Below are 20,093 nucleotides of genomic sequence, written 5' to 3'. Positions count from 1 at the left end.
GTAATAGTGACTTGGCCTGGATGGTAGAGAACTGTGATAGTGATGTGGCCTGGATGGTGGGGAACGTTGATAATGACGTGGCCTGGATGGTGGGGAACTTTGATAGTGATGTGGCCTGGATGGTAGGGAACTCTGATAGTGACGTGGCCTGGATGGTAGGGAACTCTGATAGTGACGTGGCCTGGATGGTAGAGAACTGTGATAGTGACGTGGGCTGGATGGTGAGGAACTTTGATAGTGACGTGGCCTGGATGGTGGGGAACTTTGATAGTTACGTAGCCTGGATGGTGGGGAACTTTGATAGTGACGTGGCCTGGATGGTGGGAACTGTGATAGTGACGTGGCCTGGATGGTGGGGAACTTTGATAGTGACGTGGCCTGGATGGTGAGGAACTTTGATAGTGACGTGGCCTGGATGGTGGGGAACTGTGATAGTGACGTGGCCTGGATGGTGGGGAACTTTGATAGTGACGTGGCCTGGATGGTGTGGAACTTTGATAGTGACGTGGCCTGGATGGTAGGGAACTGTGATAGTGACGTGGCCTGGATGGTAGAGAACTGTAATAGTGACTTGGCCTGGATGGTAGAGAACTGTGATAGTGATGTGGCCTGGATGGTGGGGAACGTTGATAATGACGTGGCCTGGATGGTGGGGAACTTTGATAGTGATGTGGCCTGGATGGTAGGGAACTCTGATAGTGACGTGGCCTGGATGGTAGGGAACTCTGATAGTGACGTGGCCTGGATGGTAGAGAACTGTGATAGTGACGTGGGCTGGATGGTGAGGAACTTTGATAGTGACGTGGCCTGGATGGTGGGGAACTTTGATAGTTACGTAGCCTGGATGGTGGGGAACTTTGATAGTGACGTGGCCTGGATGCTGGGAACTGTGATAGTGACGTGGCCTGGATGGTGGGGAACTTTGATAGTGACGTGGCCTGGATGGTGAGGAACTTTGATAGTGACGTGGCCTGGATGGTGGGGAACTGTGATAGTGACGTGGCCTGGATGGTGGGGAACTTTGATAGTGACGTGGCCTGGATGGTGTGGAACTTTGATAGTGACGTGGCCTGGATGGTAGAGATCTGTGATAGTGACGTGGCCTGGATGGTGTGGAACTTTGATAGTGACGTGGCCTGGATGGTAGAGAACTGTGATAGTGACGTGGCCTGGATGGTGGGGAACTTTGATAGTGACGTGGCCCAGATGGTGGGGAACTTTGATAGTGACGTGGCCTGGATGGTAGGGAACTTTGATAGTGACGTGGCCTGGATGGTGGGGAACTTTGATAGTGACGTGGCCTGGATGGTGGGGATCTTTGATAGTGACGTGGCCTGGATGGTGAGGAACTTTGATAGTGACGTGGCCTGGATGGTAGGGAACTTTGATAGTGAGGTGGCCTGGATGGTGGGGAACTTTGATAGTGACGTGGCCTGGATGGTGAGGAACCTTGATAGTGACGTGGCCTGGATGGTAGAGAACTGTGATAGTGACGTGGCCTGGATGGTAGAGAACTGTGATAATGATGTGGCCTGGATGGTGGGGAACTTTGATAGTGACGTTGCCTGGATGGTAGAGAACTTTGATAGTGACGTGGCCTGGATGGTGGGGAACTTTGATAGTGACGTGGCCTGGATGGTGAGGAACTTTGATAGTGACGTGGCCTGGATGGAGGGGAACTTTGATAGTGACGTGACCTGGATGGTAGAGAACTGTGATAGTGACGTGGCCTGGATGGTGTGGAACTTTGATAGTGACATGGCCTGGATGGTGGGAACTTTGATAGTGACGTGGCCTGGATGGTGAGGAACTTTGATAGTGACGTGGCCTGGATGGTAGGGAACTTTGATAGTGATGTGGCCTGGATGGTGGGGAACTTTGATAATGACGTGGCCTGGATGGTGAGGAACTTTGATAGTGACGTAGCCTGGATGGTGGGGAACTTTGATAGTGATGTGGCCTGGATGGTGAGGAACTGTGATAGTGACGTGGCCTGGATGGTAGAGAACTGTGATAGTGACGTGGCCTGGATGGTAGAGAACTGTGATAGTGACGTGGCCTGGATGGTGGGGAACATTGATAGAGACGTGGCCTGGATGGTAGAGAGCTGTGATAGTGACGTGGCCTGGATGGTGGGGAACTTTGATACAGACGTGCCCTGGATGGTAGAGAACTTTGATAGTGACGTTGCCTGGATGGTAGAGAACTGTGATAGTGACGTGGCCTGGATGGTGAGGAACTTTGATAGTGACGTGGCCTGGATGGTAGAGAACTGTGATAGTGACGTGGCCTGGATGGTGGGGAACTTTGATAATGACGTGGCCTGGATGGTGGGGAACTTTGATAGTGACGTGGCCTGGATGGTAGGGAACTGTGATAGTGACGTGGCCTGGATGGTAGAGAACTGTGATAGTGACGTGGCCTGGATGGTAGAGAACTGTAATAGTGACTTGGCCTGGATGGTAGAGAACTGTGATAGTGATGTGGCCTGGATGGTGGGGAACGTTGATAATGACGTGGCCTGGATGGTGGGGAACTTTGATAGTGATGTGGCCTGGATGGTAGGGAACTCTGATAGTGACGTGGCCTGGATGGTAGAGAACTGTGATAGTGACGTGGCCTGGATGGTGAGGAACTTTGATAGTGACGTGGCCTGGATGGTGGGGAACTTTGATAGTGACGTAGCCTGGATGGTGGGGAACTTTGATAGTGACGTGGCCTGGATGGTGGGGAACTTTGATAGTGACGTGGCCTGGATGGTGAGGAACTTTGATAGTGACGTGGCCTGGATGGTGGGGAACTGTGATAGTGACGTGGCATGGATGGTGGGGAACTTTGATAGTGACGTGGCCTGGATGGTGTGGAACTTTGATAGTGACGTGGCCTGGATGGTAGAGATCTGTGATAGTGACGTGGCCTGGATGGTGTGGAACTTTGATAGTGACGTGGCCTGGATGGTAGAGAACAGTGATAGTGACGTGGCCTGGATGGTGGGGAACTTTGATAGTGACGTGGCCCAGATGGTGGGGAACTTTGATAATGACGTGGCCTGGATGGTAGAGAACTGTGATAGTGACGTGGCCTGGATGGTGGGGAACTGTGATAGTGTCATGGCCTAGATGGTGGGGAACTTTGAGAGTGATGTGGCCTGGATGGTAGAGAACTGTGATAGTGACGTGGCCTGGATGGTGGGGAACTTTGATATTGACGTGTCCTGGATGGTGGGGAACTTTGATAGTGATGTGGCCTGGATGGTGAGGAACTTTGATAGTGACGTGGCCTGGATGGTAGAGAACTGTGATAGTGACGTGGCCTGGATGTTGGGGAACTTTGATAGTGACGTGGCCTGCATGGTAGAGAACTGTGATAGTGACGTGGCCTGGATGGTGGGGAACTTTGATAGTGACGTGGCCTGGATGGTGGGGAACTTTGATAGTGACGTGGCCTGGATGGTAGAGAACTGTAATAGGGACGTGGACTGGATGGTAGAGAACTGTGATAGTGATGTGGCCTGGATGGTGAGGAACTTTGATAGTGACGTGGACTGGATGGTAGAGAACTGTGATAGTGACGTGGCCTGGATGGTGGGGAACTTTGATAGTGACGTGGCCTGGATGGTAGAGAACTGTGATAGTGACGTGGCCTGGATGGTGAGGAACTTTGATAGTGACGTTGCCTGGATGGTGAGGAACTGTGATAGTGACGTGGCCTGGATGGTGGGGAACTTTGATAATGACGTGGCCTGGATGGTGGGGAACTTTGATAGTGACCTGGCCTGGATGGTGAGGAACTGTGATAGTGACGTGGCCTGGATGGTGAGGAACTTTGATAGTGACGTGGCCTGGATGGTGAGGAACTTTGATAGTGACGTGGCCTAGATGGTGGGGAACTTTGATAGTGACGTGGCCTGGATGGTGGGGAACTTTGATAGTGATGTGGCCTGGATGGTAGAGAACTGTGATAGTGACGTGGCCTGGATGGTGGGGAACTTTGATAGTGACGTGGCCTAGATGGTTGGGAACTTTGATAGTGATGTGGCCTGGATGGTGAGGAACTGTGATAGTGACGTGGCCTAGATGGTAGAGAACTGTGATAGTGACGTGGCCTGGATGGTGGGGAACTTTGATAGTGATGTGGCCTGGATGGTGGGGAACTTTGATAATTACGTGGCCTGGATGGTGAGGAACTTTGATAGTGACGTGGCCTGGATGGTGGGGAACTGTGATATTGACGTGGCCTGGATGGTAGAGAACTGTGATAGTGACGTGGCCTGGATGGTGGGGAACTTTGATAGTGACGTGGCCTGGATGGTGGGGAACTTTGATAGTGACGTGGCCTGGATGGTAGAGAGCTGTGATAGTGACGTGGCCTGGATGGTGGGGAACTTTGATAGTGACGTGGCCTGGATGGTGGGGAACTTTGATAGTGACGTGGCCTGGATGGTGGGGAACCTTGATAATGACGTGGCCTGGATGGTGAGGAACTTTGATAGTGACGTGGCCTGGATGGTGGGGATCTGTGATAGTGACGTGGCCTGGATGGTGGGGAACTTTGATAGTGACGTGGCCTGGATGGTGGGGAACTTTGATAGTGACGTGGCCAGGATGGTGGGGAACTGTGATAGTGACGTGGCCTGGATGGTGGGGAACTTTGATAGTGACGTGGCCTGGATGGTAGAGAACTGTGATAGTGACGTGGCCGGGATGGTGGGGAACTTTGATAGTGACGTGGCCTGGATGGTAGAGAACTGTGATAGTGACGTGGCCTGGATGGTGGGGAACTTTGATAGTGACGTGGCCTGGATGGTGGGGAACTTTGATAGTGACGTGGCCTGGATGGTAGAGAACTGTAATAGGGACGTGGCCTGGATGGTAGAGAACTGTGATAGTGACGTGGCCTGGATGGTAGAGAACTGTGATAGTGACGTGGCCTGGATGGTAGAGAACTGTGATAGTGACGTGGCCTGGATGGTAGAGAACTGTGATAGTGACGTGGCCTGGATGGTAGAGAACTGTGATAGTGACGTGGCCTGGATGGTAGAGAACTGTGATAGTGACGTGGCCTGGATGGTAGAGAACTTTGATAGTGACGTGGCCTGGATGGTAGAGAACTGTGATAGTGACGTGGCCTGGATGGTAGAGAACTGTGATAGTGACGTGGCCTGGATGGTAGAGAACTGTGATAGTGACGTGGCCTGGATGGTGGGGAACTGTGATAGTGACGTGGCCTGGATGGTGGGGAACTTTGACAGTGACGTGGCCTGGATGGTAGGGAACTGTGATAGTGACGTGGCCTGGATGGTGGGGAACTTTGATAGTGACGTGGCCTGGATGGTGGGGATCTTTGATAGTGACGTGGCCTGGATGGTGAGGAACTTTGATAGTGACGTGGCCTGGATGGTAGGGAACTTTGATAGTGACGTGGCCTGGATGGTGGGGAACTTTGATAGTGACGTGGCCTGGATGGTGAGGAACCTTGATAGTGACGTGGCCTGGATGGTAGAGAACTGTGATAGTGACGTGGCCTGGATGGTAGAGAACTGTGATAATGACGTGGCCTGGATGGTGGGGAACTTTGATAGTGACGTGGCCTGGATGGTAGAGAACTTTGATAGTGACGTGGCCTGGATGGTGGGGAACTTTGATAGTGACGTGGCCTGGATGGTGAGGAACTTTGATAGTGACGTGGCCTGGATGGAGGGGAACTTTGATAGTGACGTGACCTGGATGGTAGAGAACAGTGATAGTGACGTGGCCTGGATGGTGGGGAACTTTGATAGTGACGTGGCCTGGATGGTGGGAACTTTGATAGTGATGTGGCCTGGATGGTGAGGAACTTTGATAGTGACGTGGCCTGGATGGTAGGGAACTTTGATAGTGATGTGGCCTGGATGGTGGGGAACTTTGATAATGACGTGGCCTGGATGGTGAGGAACTTTGATAGTGACGTGGCCTGGATGGTGGGGAACTTTGATACTGATGTGGCCTGGATGGTGAGGAACTGTGATAGTGACGTGGCCTGGATGGTAGAGAACTGTGATAGTGACGTGGCCTGGATGGTAGAGAACTGTGATAGTGACGTGGCCTGGATGGTGGGGAACATTGATAGAGACGTGGCCTGGATGGTAGAGAGCTGTGATAGTGACGTAGCCTGGATGGTGGGGAACTTTGATAGTGACGTGGCCTGGATGGTAGAGAACTGTGATAGTGACGTGGCCTGGATGTTGGGGAACTGTGATAGTGACGTGGCCTGGATGGTGGGGAACTTTGATAGTGACGTGGCCTGGATGGTAGAGAACTGTGATAGTGACGTGGCCTGGATGGTAGAGAACTGTGATAGTGATGTAGCCTGGATGGTAGAGAACTGTGATAGTGACGTGGCCTGGATGGTAGAGAACTGTGATAGTGACGTGGCCTGGGTGGTAGAGAACTGTGATAGTGACGTGGCCTGGATGGTAGAGAACTGTGATAGTGACGTGGCCTGGATGGTAGAGAACTGTGATAGTGACGTGGCCTGGATGGTTGAGAACTGTGATAGTGACGTGGCCTGGATGGTAGAGAACTGTGATAGTGACGTGGCCTGGATGGTAGAGAACTGTGATAGTGACGTGGCCTGGATGGTAGAGAACTGTGATAGTGACGTGGCCTGGATGGTAGAGAACTGTGATAGTGACGTGGCCTGGATGGTAGAGAACTGTGATAGTGACGTGACCTGGATGGTAGAGAACAGTGATAGTGACGTGGCCTGGATGGTGGGGAACTTTGATAGTGACGTGGCCTGGATGGTGGGAACTTTGATAGTGATGTGGCCTGGATGGTGAGGAACTTTGATAGTGACGTGGCCTGGATGGTAGGGAACTTTGATAGTGATGTGGCCTGGATGGTGGGGAACTTTGATAATGACGTGGCCTGGATGGTGAGGAACTTTGATAGTGACGTGGCCTGGATGGTGGGGAACTTTGATACTGATGTGGCCTGGATGGTGAGGAACTGTGATAGTGACGTGGCCTGGATGGTAGAGAACTGTGATAGTGACGTGGCCTGGATGGTAGAGAACTGTGATAGTGACGTGGCCTGGATGGTGGGGAACATTGATAGAGACGTGGCCTGGATGGTAGAGAGCTGTGATAGTGACGTAGCCTGGATGGTGGGGAACTTTGATAGTGACGTGGCCTGGATGGTAGAGAACTGTGATAGTGACGTGGCCTGGATGTTGGGGAACTGTGATAGTGACGTGGCCTGGATGGTGGGGAACTTTGATAGTGACGTGGCCTGGATGGTGGGGAACTGTGATAGTGACGTGGCCTGGATGGTAGAGAACTGTGATAGTGACGTAGCCTGGATGGTAGAGAACTGTGATAGTGACGTGGCCTGGATGGTAGGGAACTTTGATAGTGATGTGGCCTGGATGGTGGGGAACTTTGATAATGACGTGGCCTGGATGGTGAGGAACTTTGATAGTGACGTGGCCTGGATGGTGGGGAACTTTGATACTGATGTGGCCTGGATGGTGAGGAACTGTGATAGTGACGTGGCCTGGATGGTAGAGAACTGTGATAGTGACGTGGCCTGGATGGTAGAGAACTGTGATAGTGACGTGGCCTGGATGGTGGGGAACATTGATAGAGACGTGGCCTGGATGGTAGAGAGCTGTGATAGTGACGTAGCCTGGATGGTGGGGAACTTTGATAGTGACGTGGCCTGGATGGTAGAGAACTGTGATAGTGACGTGGCCTGGATGTTGGGGAACTGTGATAGTGACGTGGCCTGGATGGTGGGGAACTTTGATAGTGACGTGGCCTGGATGGTAGGGAACTGTGATAGTGACGTGGCCTGGATGGTAGAGAACTGTGATAGTGATGTAGCCTGGATGGTAGAGAACTGTGATAGTGACGTGGCCTGGATGGTAGAGAACTGTGATAGTGACGTGGCCTGGGTGGTAGAGAACTGTGATAGTGACGTGGCCTGGATGGTAGAGAACTGTGATAGTGACGTGGCCTGGATGGTAGAGAACTGTGATAGTGACGTGGCCTGGATGGTTGAGAACTGTGATAGTGACGTGGCCTGGATGGTAGAGAACTGTGATAGTGACGTAGCCTGGATGGTAGAGAACTGTGATAGTGACGTGGCCTGGATGGTAGAGAACTGTGATAGTGACGTGGCCTGGATGGTAGAGAACTGTGATAGTGACGTGGCCTGGATGGTAGAGAACTGTGATAGTGACGTGACCTGGATGGTAGAGAACAGTGATAGTGACGTGGCCTGGATGGTGGGGAACTTTGATAGTGACGTGGCCTGGATGGTGGGAACTTTGATAGTGATGTGGCCTGGATGGTGAGGAACTTTGATAGTGACGTGGCCTGGATGGTAGGGAACTTTGATAGTGATGTGGCCTGGATGGTGGGGAACTTTGATAATGACGTGGCCTGGATGGTGAGGAACTTTGATAGTGACGTGGCCTGGATGGTGGGGAACTTTGATACTGATGTGGCCTGGATGGTGAGGAACTGTGATAGTGACGTGGCCTGGATGGTAGAGAACTGTGATAGTGACGTGGCCTGGATGGTAGAGAACTGTGATAGTGACGTGGCCTGGATGGTGGGGAACATTGATAGAGACGTGGCCTGGATGGTAGAGAGCTGTGATAGTGACGTAGCCTGGATGGTGGGGAACTTTGATAGTGACGTGGCCTGGATGGTAGAGAACTGTGATAGTGACGTGGCCTGGATGTTGGGGAACTGTGATAGTGACGTGGCCTGGATGGTGGGGAACTTTGATAGTGACGTGGCCTGGATGGTAGAGAACTGTGATAGTGACGTGGCCTGGATGGTAGAGAACTGTGATAGTGACGTAGCCTGGATGGTAGAGAACTGTGATAGTGACGTGGCCTGGATGGTAGAGAACTGTGATAGTGACGTGGCCTGGATGGTAGAGAACTGTGATAGTGACGTGGCCTGGGTGGTAGAGAACTGTGATAGTGACGTGGCCTGGATGTTAGAGAACTGTGATAGTGACGTGGCCTGGATGGTAGAGAACTGTGATAGTGACGTGGCCTGGATGGTTGAGAACTGTGATAGTGACGTGGCCTGGATGGTAGAGAACTGTGATAGTGACGTGGCCTGGATGGTAGAGAACTGTGATAGTGACGTGGCCTGGATGGTAGAGAGCTGTGATAGTGACGTGGCCTGGATGGTAGAGAACTGTGATAGTGACGTGGCCTGGATGGTAGAGAACTTTGATAGTGACGTGGCCTGGATGGTAGAGAACTGTGATAGTGACGTGGCCTGGATGGTAGAGAACTGTGATAGTGACGTGGCCTGGATGGTAGAGAACTGTGATAGTGACGTGGCCTGGATGGTGGGGAACTTTGATAGTGACGTGGCCTGGATGGTGGGGATCTTTGATAGTGACGTGGCCTGGATGGTGAGGAACTTTGCTAGTGACGTGGCCTGGATGGTAGGGAACTTTGATAGTGACGTGGCCTGGATGGTGAGGAACCTTGATAGTGACGTGGCCTGGATGGTAGAGAACTGTGATAGTGACGTGGCCTGGATGGTAGAGAACTGTGATAATGACGTGGACAGGATGGTGGGGAACTTTGATAGTGACGTGGCCTGGATGGTAGAGAACTTTGATAGTGACGTGGCCTGGATGGTAGAGAACTGTGATAGTGACGTGGCCTGGATGGTGGGGAACATTGATAAAGACGTGGCCTGGATGGTAGAGAGCTGTAATAGTGACGTAGCCTGGATGGTGGGGAACTTTGATAGTGACGTGGCCTGGATGGTAGAGAACTGTGATAGTGACGTGGCCTGGATGTTGGGGAACTGTGATAGTGACGTGGCCTGGATGGTGGGGAACTTTGATAGTGACGTGGCCTGGATGGTAGAGAACTGTGATAGTGACGTGGCCTGGATGGTAGAGAACTGTGATAGTGACGTAGCCTGGATGGTAGAGAACTGTGATAGTGACGTGGCCTGGATGGTAGAGAACTGTGATAGTGACGTGGCCTGGGTGGTAGAGAACTGTGATAGTGACGTGGCCTGGATGGTAGAGAACTGTGATAGTGACGTGGCCTGGATGGTAGAGAACTGTGATAGTGACGTGGCCTGGATGGTTGAGAACTGTGATAGTGACGTGGCCTGGATGGTAGAGAACTGTGATAGTGACGTGGCCTGGATGGTAGAGAACTGTGATAGTGACGTGGCCTGGATGGTAGAGAACTGTGATAGTGACGTGGCCTGGATGGTAGAGAACTGTGATAGTGATGTGGCCTGGATGGTAGAGAACTGTGATAGTGACGTGACCTGGATGGTAGAGAACAGTGATAGTGACGTGGCCTGGATGGTGGGGAACTTTGATAGTGACGTGGCCTGGATGGTGGGAACTTTGATAGTGATGTGGCCTGGATGGTGAGGAACTTTGATAGTGACGTGGCCTGGATGGTAGGGAACTTTGATAGTGATGTGGCCTGGATGGTGGGGAACTTTGATAATGACGTGGCCTGGATGGTGAGGAACTTTGATAGTGACGTGGCCTGGATGGTGGGGAACTTTGATACTGATGTGGCCTGGATGGTGAGGAACTGTGATAGTGACGTGGCCTGGATGGTAGAGAACTGTGATAGTGACGAGGCCTGGATGGTAGAGAACTGTGATAGTGACGTGGCCTGGATGGTGGGGAACATTGATAGTGACGTGGCCTGGATGGTAGAGAGCTGTGATAGTGACGTAGCCTGGATGGTAGAGAGCTGTGATAGTGACGTAGCCTGGATGGTGGGGAACTTTGATAGTGACGTGGCCTGGATGGTAGAGAACTGTGATAGTGACGTGGCCTGGATGTTGGGGAACTGTGATAGTGACGTGGCCTGGATGGTGGGGAACTTTGATAGTGACGTGGCCTGGATGGTAGAGAACTGTGATAGTGACGTGGCCTGGATGGTAGAGAACTGTGATAGTGACGTAGCCTGGATGGTAGAGAACTGTGATAGTGACGTGGCCTGGATGGTAGAGAACTGTGATAGTGACGTGGCCTGGGTGGTAGAGAACTGTGATAGTGACGTGGCCTGGATGGTAGAGAACTGTGATAGTGACGTGGCCTGGATGTTAGAGAACTGTGATAGTGACGTGGCCTGGATGGTTGAGAACTGTGATAGTGACGTGGCCTGGATGGTAGAGAACTGTGATAGTGACGTGGCCTGGATGGTAGAGAACTGTGATAGTGACGTGGCCTGGATGGTAGAGAACTGTGATAGTGACGTGGCCTGGATGGTAGAGAACTGTGATAGTGACGTGGCCTGGATGGTAGAGAACTTTGATAGTGACGTGGCCTGGATGGTAGAGAACTGTGATAGTGACGTGGCCTGGATGGTAGAGAACTGTGATAGTGACGTGGCCTGGATGGTAGAGAACTGTGATAATGACGTGGCCTGGATGGTGGGGAACTTTGATAGTAACGTGGCCTGGATGGTGGGGATCTTTGATAGTGACGTGGCCTGGATGGTGAGGAACTTTGATAGTGACGTGGCCTGGATGGTGGGGAACTTTGATAGTGACGTGGCCTGGATGGTGAGGAACCTTGATAGTGACGTGGCCTGGATGGTAGAGAACTGTGATAGTGACGTGGCCTGGATGGTAGAGAACTGTGATAATGACGTGGCCTGGATGGTGGTGAACTTTGATAGTGACGTGGCCTGGATGGTAGAGAACTTTGATAGTGACGTGGCCTGGATGGTGGGGAACTTTGATAGTGACGTGGCCTGGATGGTGAGGAACTTTGATAGTGACGTGGCCTGGATGGAGGGGAACTTTGATAGTGACGTGACCTGGATGGTCGAGAACAGTGATAGTGACGTGGCCTGGATGGTGGGGAACTTTGATAGTGACGTGGCCTGGATGGTGGGAACTTTGATAGTGATGTGGCCTGGATGGTGAGGAACTTTGATAGTGACGTGGCCTGGATGGTAGGGAAATTTGATAGTGATGTGGCCTGGATGGTGGGGAACTTTGATAATGACGTGGCCTGGATGGTGAGGAACTTTGATAGTGACGTGGCCTGGATGGTGGGGAACTTTGATACTGATGTAGCCTGGATGGTGAGGAACTGTGATAGTGACGTGGCCTGGATGGTAGAGAACTGTGATAGTGACGTGGCCTGGATGGTAGAGAACTGTGATAGTGACGTGGCCTGGATGGTGGGGAACATTGATAGTGACGTGGCCTGGATGGTAGTGAGCTGTGATAGTGACGTGGCCTGGATTCTGGGGAACTTTGATAGTGACGTGGCCTGGATGTTGAGGATCTTTGATTGTGACGTGGCCTGGATGGTGGGGAACTTTGATAATGACGTGGCCTAGGTGGTGAGGAACTTTGATAGTGACGTGGCCTGGATGGTGAGGAACTGTGATAGTGACGTGGCCTGGATGGTGGGGAACTTTGATAGTGACGTGGCCTGAATGGTGGGGAACTTTGATAGTGACGTGGCCTGGATGGCAGAGAACTGTAATAGTGACGTGGCCTGGATGGTAGGGAATTTTGATAATAACGTGGCCTGGATGGTGGGGAACTTTGATAGTGACGTGGCCTGGATGGTAGAGAACTGTGATAGTGACGTGGCCAGGATGGTGGGGAACTTTGATAGTGACGTGGCCTGGATGGTGGGGAACTTTGATAGTGACGTGGCCTGGATGGTGAGGAACTTTGATAGTGACGTGGCCTGGATGGTAGAGAACTGTGATAGTGACGTGGCCTGGATGGTGGGGAACTTTGATAGTGACGTGGCCTGGATGGTAGAGAACTGTGATAGTGACGTGGCCTGGATGGTGGGGAACTGTGATAGTGACGTGGCCTGTATGGTGGGGAACTTTGATAGTGACTTGGCCTGGATGGTAGAGAACTGTGATAGTGACGTTGCCTGGATGGTAGAGAACTGTGATAGTGACGTGGCCTGGATTGTAGAGAACTGTGATAGTGACGTGGCCTGGATGGTAGAGAACTGTGATAGTGACGTGGCCTGGATGGTAGAGAACTGTGATAGTGACGTGGCCTGGAAGGTAGAGAACTGTGATAGTGACGTGGCCTGGATGGTAGAGAACTGTGATAGTGACGTGGCCTGGATGTTAGAGAACTGTGATAGTGACGTGGCCTGGATGGTAGAGAACTATGATAGTGACGTGGCCTGGATGGTAGAGAACTGTGATAGTGACGTGGCCTGGATGGTAGAGAACTGTGATAGTGACGTGGCCTGGATGGTGGGGAACTGTGATAGTGACGTGGCCTGTATGGTGGGGAACTTTGATAGTGACTTGGCCTGGATGGTAGAGAACTGTGATAGTGACGTTGCCTGGATGGTAGAGAACTGTGATAGTGACGTGGCCTGGATTGTAGAGAACTGTGATAGTGACGTGGCCTGGATGGTAGAGAACTGTGATAGTGACGTGGCCTGGATGGTAGAGAACTGTGATAGTGACGTGGCCTGGAAGGTAGAGAACTGTGATAGTGACGTGGCCTGGATGGTAGAGAACTGTGATAGTGACGTGGCCTGGATGTTAGAGAACTGTGATAGTGACGTGGCCTGGATGGTAGAGAACTATGATAGTGACGTGGCCTGGATGGTAGAGAACTGTGATAGTGACGTGGCCTGGATGGTAGAGAACTGTGATAGTGACGTGGCCTGGATGATAGAGAACTGTGATAGTGACGTGGCCTGGATGGTAGAGAACTGTGATAGTGACGTGGCCTGGATGGTAGAGAACTGTGATACTGACGTGGCCTGGATGGTAGGGAACTTTGATAGTGACGTGGCCTGGATGGCGGGGAACTTTGATAGTGACGAGGCCTGGATGGCGGGGAACTTTGATACTGACGTGGCCTGGATGGTGAGGAACTTTGATAGTGACGTGGCCTGGATGGTGGGGAACTTTGATAGTGACGTGGCCTGGATGGTGGGGAACTTTGATAGTGACGTGGCCTGGATGGTGAGGAACTGTGATAGTGACGTGGCCTGGATGGTGGGGAACTTTGATAGTGACGTGGCCTGGATGGTGGGGAACTTTGATAGTGACGTGGCCTGGATGGTAGAGAACTGTGATAGTGACGTGGCCTGGATGGTGGGGAACTTTGATAGTGACGTGGCCTGGATGGTAGGGAATTTTGATAGTGACGTGGCCTGGATGGTGGGGAACTTTGATAGTGACGTGGCCTGGATGGTAGAGAACTGTGATAGTGACGTGGCCTGGATGGTGGGGAACTTTGATAGTGACGTGGCCTGGATGGTGAGGAACTTTGATAGTGACGTGGCCTGGATGATGGGGAATTTTGATAGTGACGTGGCCTGGATGGTGGGGAATTTTGATAGTGACGTGGCCTGGATGGTGGGGAATTTTGATAGTGACGTGGCCTGGATGGTGGGGAACTTTAATAGTGACGTGGCCTGGATGGCGAGGAACTTTGATAGTGACGTGGCCTGTATAGCGAGGAACTTTGATAGTGACGTGGCCTGGATGGCGGGGAACTTCGATACTGACGTGGCCTGGATGGTGAGGAACTTTGATAGTGACGTGGCCTGGATGGTGGGGAACTTTGATAGTGACGTGGCCTGGATGGTGGGGAACTTTGATAGTGACGTGGCCTGGATGGTGAGGAACTGTGATAGTGACGTGGCCTGGATGGTGGGGAACTTTGATAGTGACGTGGCCTGGATGGTGGGGAACTTTGATAGTGACGTGGCCTGGATGGTAGAGAACTGTGATAGTGACGTGGCCTGGATGGTGGGGAACTTTGATAGTGACGTGGCCTGGATGGTAGGGAATTTTGATAGTGACGTGGCCTGGATGGTGGGGAACTTTGATAGTGACGTGGCCTGGAAGGTAGAGAACTGTGATAGTGACGTGGCCTGGATGGTGGGGAACTTTGATAGTGACGTGGCCTGGATGGTGAGGAACTTTGATAGTGACGTGGCCTGGATGATGGGGAATTTTGATAGTGACGTGGCCTGGATGGTGGGGAATTTTGATAGTGACGTGGCCTGGATGGTGGGGAATTTTGATAGTGACGTGGCCTGGATGGTGGGGAACTGTGAAAGTGACATGGCCTGGATGGTAGAGAACTGTGATAGTGACGTGGCCTGGATGGTAGAGAACTGTGATAGTGACGTGGCCTGGATGGTGCGGAACTTTGATAGTGACGTGCCCTGGATGGAAGAGAACTGTGATAGTGACGTGGCCTGGACGGTGGGGAACTTTGATAGTGACGTGGCCTGGATTGTGGGGAACTTTGATAGTGACGTGGCCTGGATGGTGAGGAACTTTGATAGTGACGTGGCCTGGAGGGTAGGGAACTTTGATAGTGACGTGGCCTGTATAGCGAGGAACTTTGATAGCGACGTGGCCCGGATGGTGGGGAACTTTGATAGCGACGTGGCCTGGATGGTGGGGAACTTTGATAGCGACGTGGCCTGGATGGTGGGGAACTTTGATAGCGACGTGGCCTGGATGGTGGGGAACTTTGATAGCGACTTGGCCTGGATGGTGGGGAACTTTGATAGCGACGTGGCCTGGATGGTGAGGAACTTTGATAGTGACGTGGCCTGGATGGTAGAGAACTGTGATAGTGACGTGGCCTGGATGGTGGGGAACTTTGATAGTGACGTGGCCTGGATGGTGGGGAACTTTGATAGTGACGTGGCCTGGATGGTAGGGAACTTTGATAGTGACGTGGCCTGGATGGTGGGGAACTTTGATAGTGACGTGGCTTGGATGGCAGAGAACTGTAATATTGACGTGGCCTGGATGGTAGGGAATTTTGATAGTGACGTGGCCTGGATGGTGGGGAACTTTGATAGTGACGTGGCCTGGATGGTAGAGAACTGTGATAGTGACGTGCCCTAGATGGTGGGGAACTTTGATAGTGACGTGGCCTGGATGGTGGGGAACTTTGATAGTGACGTGGCCTGGATGGTGGGGAACTTTGATAGTGACGTGGCCTGGATGGTGGGGAACTTTGATAGTGACGTGGCCTGGATGGTGAGGAACTGTGATAGTGACGGGGCCTGGATGGTGGGGAACTTTGATAGTGACGTGGCCTGGATGGTAGAGAACTGTGATAGTGACGTGGCCTGGATGGTGGGGAACTGTGATAGTGACGTGGCCTGGATGGTGGGGAACTTTGATAGTGACGTGGCCTGGATGGTAGAGAACTGTGATAGTGACGTGGCCTGGATGGTAGAGAACTGTGATAGTGACGTGGCCTGGATGGTAGAGAACTGTGATAGTGACGTGGCCTGAATGGTGGGGAACATTGATAGTGACGTGGCCTGGATGGTAGTGAGCTGTGATAGTGACGTCGCCTGGATGGTGGGGAACTTTGATAGTGACGTGGCCTGGATGGTAGAGAACTGTGATAGTGACGTGGCCTGGATGGTGGGGAACTTTGATAGTGACGTGGCCTGGATGGTGGGGAATTTTGATAGTGACGTGGCCTGGATGGTGGGGATCTTTGATAGTGACGTGGCCTGGATGGTGGGGAACTTTGATAATGACGTGGCCTAGGTGGTGAGGAACTTTGATAGTGACGTGGCCTGGATGGTGAGGAACTGTGATAGTGACGTGGCCTGGATGGTGGGGAACTTTGATAGTGACGTGGCCTGACTGGTGGGGAACTTTGATAGTGACATGGCCTGGATGGCAGAGAACTGTAATAGTGACGTGGCCTGGATGGTAGGGAATTTTGATAATGACGTGGCCTGGATGGTGGGGAACTTTGATAGTGACGTGGCCTGGATGGTAGAGAACTGTGATAGTGACGTGGCCAGGATGGTTGGGAACTTTGATACTGACGTGGCCTGGATGGTGGGGAACTTTGATAGTGACGTGGCCTGGATGGTGAGGAACTTTGATAGTGACGTGGCCTGGATGGTAGAGAACTGTGATAGTGACGTGGCCTGGATGGTGGGGAACTTTGATAGTGACGTGGCCTGGATGGTAGAGAACTGTGATAGTGACGTGGCCTGGATGGTGGGGAACTGTGATAGTGACGTGGCCTGGATGGTGGGGAACTTTGATATTGACTTGGCCTGGATGGTAGAGAACTGTGATAGTGACGTGGCCTGGATGGTAGAGAACTGTGATAGTGACGTGGCCTGGATGGTAGAGAACTGTGATAGCGACGTGGCCTGGATGGTAGAGAACTGTGATAGTGACGTGGCCTGGATGGTGGGGAACTGTGATAGTGACGTGGCCTGGATGGTGGGGAACTTTGATAGTGACGTGGCCTGGATGGTGGGGAACTTTGATAGTGACGTGGCCTGGATGGTGAGGAACTGTGATAGTGACGTGGCCTGGATGGTGGGGAACTTTGATAGTGACGTGGCCTGGATGGTAGAGAACTGTGATAGTGACGTGGCGTGGATGGTGGGGAACTGTGATAGTGACGTGGCCTGGATGGTGGGGAACTTTGATAGTGACGTGGCCTGGATGGTAGGGAACTATGATAGTGACGTGGCCTGGATGGTAGAGAACTGTGATAGTGACGTGGCCTGGATGGTAGAGAACTGTGATAGTGACGTGGCCTGGATGGTGGGGAACATTGATAGTGACGTGGCCTGGATGGTAGTGAGCTGTGATAGTGACGTGGCCTGGATGGTGGGGAACTTTGATAGTGACGTGGCCTGGATGGTAGAGAACTGTGATAGTGACGTGGCCTGGATGGTGAGGAACTTTGATAGTGACGTGGCCTGGATGGTCAGTAACTTTGATAGTGACGTGGCCTGGATGATGGGGAATTTTGATAGTGACGTGGCCTGGATGGTGGGGAATTTTGATAGTGACGTGGCCTGGATGGTAGAGAACTGTGATAGTGACGTGGCCTGGAAGGTAGAGAACTGTGATAGTGACGTGGCCTGGATGGTAGAGAACTGTGATAGTGACGTGGCCTGGATGTTAGAGAACTGTGATAGTGACGTGGCCTGGATGGTAGAGAACTGTGATAGTGACGTGGCCTGGATGGTAGAGAACTGTGATAGTGACGTGGCCTGGATGGTAGAGAACTGTGATAGTGACGTGGCCTGGATGATAGAGAACTGTGATAGTGACGTGGCCTGGATGGTAGAGAACTGTGATAGTGACGTGGCCTGGATGGTAGAGAACTGTGATAGTGACGTGGCCTGGATGGTAGGGAACTTTGATAGTGACGTGGCCTGGATGGTGGGGAACTTTGATAGTGACGTGGCCTGGATGGCGGGGAACTTTGATACTGACGTGGCCTGGATGGTGGGGAACTTTGATAGTGACATGGCCTGGATGGCAGAGAACTGTAATAGTGACGTGGCCTGTATGGTAGGGAATTTTGATAATGACGTGGCCTGGATGGTGGGGAACTTTGATAGTGACGTGGCCTGGATGGTAGAGAACTGTGATAGTGACGTGGCCAGGATGGTTGGGAACTTTGATACTGACGTGGCCTGGATGGTGGGGAACTTTGATAGTGACGTGGCCTGGATGGTGAGGAACTTTGATAGTGACGTGGCCTGGATGGTAGAGAACTGTGATAGTGACGTGGCCTGGATGGTGGGGAACTTTGATAGTGACGTGGCCTGGATGGTAGAGAACTGTGATAGTGACGTGGCCTGGATGGTGGGGAACTGTGATAGTGACGTGGCCTGGATGGTGGGGAACTTTGATATTGACTTGGCCTGGATGGTAGAGAACTGTGATAGTGACGTGGCCTGGATGGTAGAGAACTGTGATAGTGACGTGGCCTGGATGGTAGAGAACTGTGATAGCGACGTGGCCTGGATGGTAGAGAACTGTGATAGTGACGTGGCCTGGATGGTGGGGAACTGTGATAGTGACGTGGCCTGGATGGTGGGGAACTTTGATCGTGACGTGGCCTGGATGGTAGAGAACTGTGATAGTGACGTGGCCTGGATGGTAGAGAACTGTGATAGTGACGTGGCCTGGATGGTGGGGAACATTGATAGTGACGTGGCCTGGATGGTAGTGAGCTGTGATAGTGACGTCGCCTGGATGGTGGGGAACTTTGATAGTGACGTGGCCTGGATGGTAGAGAACTGTGATAGTGACGTGGCCTGGATGGTGGGGAACTTTGATAGTGACGTGGCCTGGATGGTGAGGAACTTTGATAGTGACGTGGCCTGGATGATGGGGAATTTTGATAGTGACGTGGCCTGGATGGTGGGGAATTTTGATAGTGACGTGGCCTGGATGGTGGGGATCTTTGATAGTGACGTGGCCTGGATGGTGAGGAACTTTGATAGTGACGTGGCCTGGATGGTGGGGAACTTTGATACTGATGTGGCCTGGATGGTGAGGAACTGTGATAGTGACGTGGCCTAGGTGGTGAGGAACTTTGATAGTGACGTGGCCTGGATGGTGAGGAACTGTGATAGTGACGTGGCCTGGATGGTGGGGAACTTTGATAGTGACGTGGCCTGACTGGTGGGGAACTTTGATAGTGACATGGCCTGGATGGCAGAGAACTGTAATAGTGACGTGGCCTGGATGGTAGGGAATTTTGATAATGACGTGGCCTGGATGGTGGGGAACTTTGATAGTGACGTGGCCTGGATGGTAGAGAACTGTGATAGTGACGTGGCCAGGATGGTTGGGAACTTTGATACTGACGTGGCCTGGATGGTGGGGAACTTTGATAGTGACGTGGCCTGGATGGTGAGGAACTTTGATAGTGACGTGGCCTGGATGGTAGAGAACTGTGATAGTGACGTGGCCTGGATGGTGGGGAACTTTGATAGTGACGTGGCCTGGATGGTAGAGAACTGTGATAGTGACGTGGCCTGGATGGTGGGGAACTGTGATAGTGACGTGGCCTGGATGGTGGGGAACTTTGATATTGACTTGGCCTGGATGGTAGAGAACTGTGATAGTGACGTGGCCTGGATGGTAGAGAACTGTGATAGTGACGTGGCCTGGATGGTAGGGAATTTTGATAATGACGTGGCCTGGATGGTGGGGAACTTTGATAGTGACGTGGCCTGGATGGTAGAGAACTGTGATAGTGACGTGGCCAGGATGGTTGGGAACTTTGATACTGACGTGGCCTGGATGGTGGGGAACTTTGA

Source organism: Hypanus sabinus, chromosome 7, assembly GCF_030144855.1.
Source record: "Hypanus sabinus isolate sHypSab1 chromosome 7, sHypSab1.hap1, whole genome shotgun sequence".
In the NCBI taxonomy this organism is placed as follows: domain Eukaryota; kingdom Metazoa; phylum Chordata; class Chondrichthyes; order Myliobatiformes; family Dasyatidae; genus Hypanus; species Hypanus sabinus.
The sequence above is the reverse complement of the archived record's forward strand: the minus strand, read 5'-3'. Positions refer to the sequence as shown.